The sequence below is a fragment of the Rhinoraja longicauda genome, chromosome 13 (genome assembly GCF_053455715.1).
Source record: "Rhinoraja longicauda isolate Sanriku21f chromosome 13, sRhiLon1.1, whole genome shotgun sequence".
NCBI lineage: Eukaryota > Metazoa > Chordata > Chondrichthyes > Rajiformes > Arhynchobatidae > Rhinoraja > Rhinoraja longicauda.
In genome coordinates, this window is record NC_135965.1 from 6,193,980 (window position 1) to 6,197,884 (window position 3,905).

The 3,905-nt window shown below is 45.2% G+C and overlaps 1 non-coding gene across 1 annotated transcript; it reads right to left on the bottom strand.

Annotated features, from left to right (window-relative positions):
- Positions 1-1,431: 1,431 nt before the first annotated feature.
- Positions 1,432-1,595, bottom strand: LOC144599735 (U1 spliceosomal RNA). Its single transcript, XR_013548034.1, has one exon. It is a non-coding gene; the product is annotated as a U1 spliceosomal RNA (small nuclear RNA).
- Between the last annotated feature and the right edge of the window lie 2,310 nt (positions 1,596-3,905).

The following is a 3,905-nucleotide window of genomic DNA, read 5'->3' on the forward strand; positions in this document are numbered from 1 at the left end:
TAAAAATAAGCCGTTAATTTCATGTTACATTTCATGCTGATGTTCTTTGCTTTAATAGTAAGATTAAATGAGAACTTACCAGTTCGAAGTTTGATCTGTATTTTATGAGGAGTTACGATGAGGGACTACGTGAAGACCCCGTCCAGCACGCATGCGCGACATTCTTCAAAGCAGCGGTGTGGATTCACAGAAAAAACACAACGATTGAAATAAATATAGTAAAGAAAAAATAAGAACTTGATTACCAGTTGATCTGTATAAAAAAGGGTGGGAGCGGAGGGCACGTAGTCCCTCATCGTAACTCCTCATAAAATACAGATCAAACTTCGAACTGGTAAGTTCTCATTTAATCTTACTATTTTATTTCGGAGTCACGTGAGTGACTACGTGAAGACTTCAAAGCTCTGTGATTCCGAACCGTGTACCAGCTCATGCTTCACTCACTGTCTGAAGACCTTAGAGGGAGGAAGTATGTTATCGCGATCAAGAAACCTGTTTGTGAACAAAAAAGGTTTATTAATGACAACAAAAAACAGAGAGCTCCCCAGGGCTCAAATTAAATATTATCTGCAGACTCTAAAATTCTGTCTGCAAATGTAGCAGGTTGCGCCAGCGGTTTATTATAAAACCTTTGGAAAGTTCTTTCCGAGGACCATCCTGCTCTGGCCAGAGTATGGTCAATAGGCACGTCCATTTGACTAGCCGCCGACGTAGATGCAGCCCTGGTGGAGTGAGATTTGTAAACATTCGTATTGACTCCCGCGGACTTAAGCACCTGCTTGAGCCACCTTGAAATGGTTTGGCTCGTCACCTGACCATGAGGCTTCTTGTGGCTTATCCATAAGGCTTTTTCTCTCCCTCTTAAGTTGTATGTTGTGTCTATGTAATTGGCGAGGTGGTCTTGGCACACAGCCGTGGTTCAGATGAATATGCCCAGAACTCCATGACTGGAGGCGTGGTACCTGGTCTAGTTTGTTTGACCAGTCCCTGAATATGGAATGTGAAACAGTCCAATGACTCTGTCATGCTGTCCAGCCTCAGAAGGTGGAGGGATTGTACCCTTTAAGCTAACACTAGTGCCATGAGCATGACTGATTTCAGTGTAAGTTGTTCCAGCGTGAGTGCCCTGGGCGGTGGCCATCCCCTAAGGTACGTCAGCACAATGCTGACATCCCAGATCTGAGTGTACCTTGGTCTGGGGGAGTTAGTATTAAAAATGCCCCTCATGATTTTGATTACTAGTGGATGGGACCCCAAAGCCAGTTGTCCTGCTGCTGGAACCAAATAAGCTGACAACGCACTCCTGGCTGTATTTATGGCGCTGTAGCTGAGTCCTTCCTGATGTAATCCAACCAGGAATTGCACGACACTGGTGGGTGTCGCTGTAGTGTAGGTAGTTCCTGTTTTGGAGCAATACCGTTCCCATTTTAACAGGGGAGAGCGCGAACGCAGTCCCCCACTATCACAAATTTTGCAGTCGAGTATCCCGCATTTGGGGACATCGCAGGCGTCAGCACACCCGAAGTGCAATGGGATAGCCTCGTCCTGGGAAAACCTCCTGAGTGATCAAGGTATCTCCCCTGCCAGGTAAGTATTCCTTATATTGGTCAGGTATTGTCTCCTGGTGGACTCCCGGTGGGATGCGGTCATCATGTTGATGGCGTCCTCAGACAGTCCCAGGCCCAGTAGAGGTCTTTTTAGAATCTGCAAGCCAGGAGATTGACTCTGTCATGGCACGGGTGACTGATGCCTGACACTGGGTGGATTAATAATTCCGGACTGCTGGGGACGGAATCCAATTGAATCTTCCGTAATACCCGACTGATGAGGCAGAAGGGAGGAAAGCATAAAAGAACATTTTCCCCCAATACAGCGTGAATGCATCAACTGCTGCTGCCTCAGGGTCTGGTTCCCAAGCGACATACGTTGGTACCTGGTGATTCAGCCTGGATGCAAATAGATCGATATCTGGTGTGCCATATTGCTTTGTAATTTCGGCAAATATTTTGGGATTTAACATCCATTTGATGTTATCGTTAAATTTGCGTGACCTGGTGTCTGCCACTGTATTTTGCTACCTGGTAGGTAAGTTGCTGATAACCAAGTATGTCTTTCGACACACCATTGCCAGATTATGTTGACCAATTTATCACACGATATTGACTTTATACCACACATGTGGTTGATATAAGCCACCACCGTGGTATTATCTAATTGCAACCGGACATGTGCATGATGCGTATTAGATGCATATGCTTTTAAACCATAAAACGCACCCAACATTTCTGAATAGTTGATACCCCGTGTCTGTAGGCAAGATGATTCAGAATTAGTCCATCTGCCCCCTGTGCTGGATAGCATGTTAGTTGCTCCCCAGCCCAAAGCACTGGCATCCGTTTGAATGGTTAATACTGGGTTGGTGATAATTATGGGACTGGAACTGAGGCTAATGTTCCTTGTCCACCATTGTAACTCTGTAATGGATTCAGCAGTTAAATACATGGCTCGGTCAAAGTGACCTGAGTTTTGCTTTAGTGCGTGCACTTTTGTTCTTTGTAAATTTTGGTAGTGCAAAGGCCCAAATTGTACAGCTGGAAAAGCTGCTACCATTTTACCAATAACTCTAGCTACCTGCCGTATGGTTGGCTGACGTTTATGCATTAGTTTGTGGCATGATAGTGCCAATTGTGATGCTTTCCACTTTGGCAGAGTTACAACCATGCGAACAGTATCAATCGTAAATCCAAGATAGTCCATGGTAGTGGACGGTGTAAAATTGGATTTATCTGGATGTATGACAAACCCCAAAGTTTCAAACAAACGTTTGGTGGCTGCTACTGCCAAAATAGCTGTCTCCAAGGTTTTCCCTACTATTGAAATGTCGTCTAAGTACGCCATGACTATATGCTTTTGTTTTCTCAATAATGCCAAGGCGGGTTTTAAGATTTTAGTGAACAACCTTGGAGCGGAGGTTAGTCCATTTGGTAAGGCTTTAAATTGCCATAGCTGTTTCATCCAGATAAATTTTAATTATTTACGGTGTTCCTTGTGTATGGGTACTGAGTAGAAGGCATCTTTTAAATCAATGCCTGCTAGAAAGTACCCTGTAGACACAAATTCCAAAGGTTCATTTTTTGTTCTTTCAATGACACCTTTTGCTAGTAGCCTCACAAGTTCAGCTTGACCCTCTTGTTTGTCTTTGACTGAGAGGGTGAATACCCTTTGGGGTATGTGCTGAACTGGCGGAATGTTTTCATGAACAAAGTCAATTTTGTAGCCATGAATGCAGGTTAGTATGTATTTGTCATTAGTGATGGTTTCCCATGCATGCAAAAACAAGTGCAATCTCCCCCCTGATAGTATAGAGTCCCTACTGCTCATATGCCGAAAGGTACCAGACCCACCTACCTCCATGGTGATTGGTGTTAATTCTTCTTCTGCCTCTTCGCTGGACGATGAGGTGTCTGCTGGGCTGTAGAGGGCTGCTGTTGACGTTGATGTTGTTGTTGGGGGGTGGCGCATTTTCCATGGGGTCCGCTCTGGGCCCTGGCCTAAAAAAGGCTTACGGGGAATGGTTGCGGACCCCGAGCTTTCACCAGTCCCATATGGTGGTCTATGACTGGTGGACGCCGTGAGGTACTGCCGCCTGGGTTTGTTAGGTCTGCTTGGTCCCAAACCTGCCCTCACGAGACCAAAGGTCTTGGATTCTTCCTCTAGGTCTTTCACCTTTTTTGGGAGATCCTTTCCAAAAAGCAGAATTGGAGGTTCTGAACCCGGTGTTTTGCAGAGTCCCGCAAACTTAGGGTTGAGGGCAGGCTTGATAATTTCCGTAAACCATTTATTTGGTATTGAGTGGTGCACAGCAGAGCTAGTGTATCTTGCTGATTTGTGGAAATGTCCACACC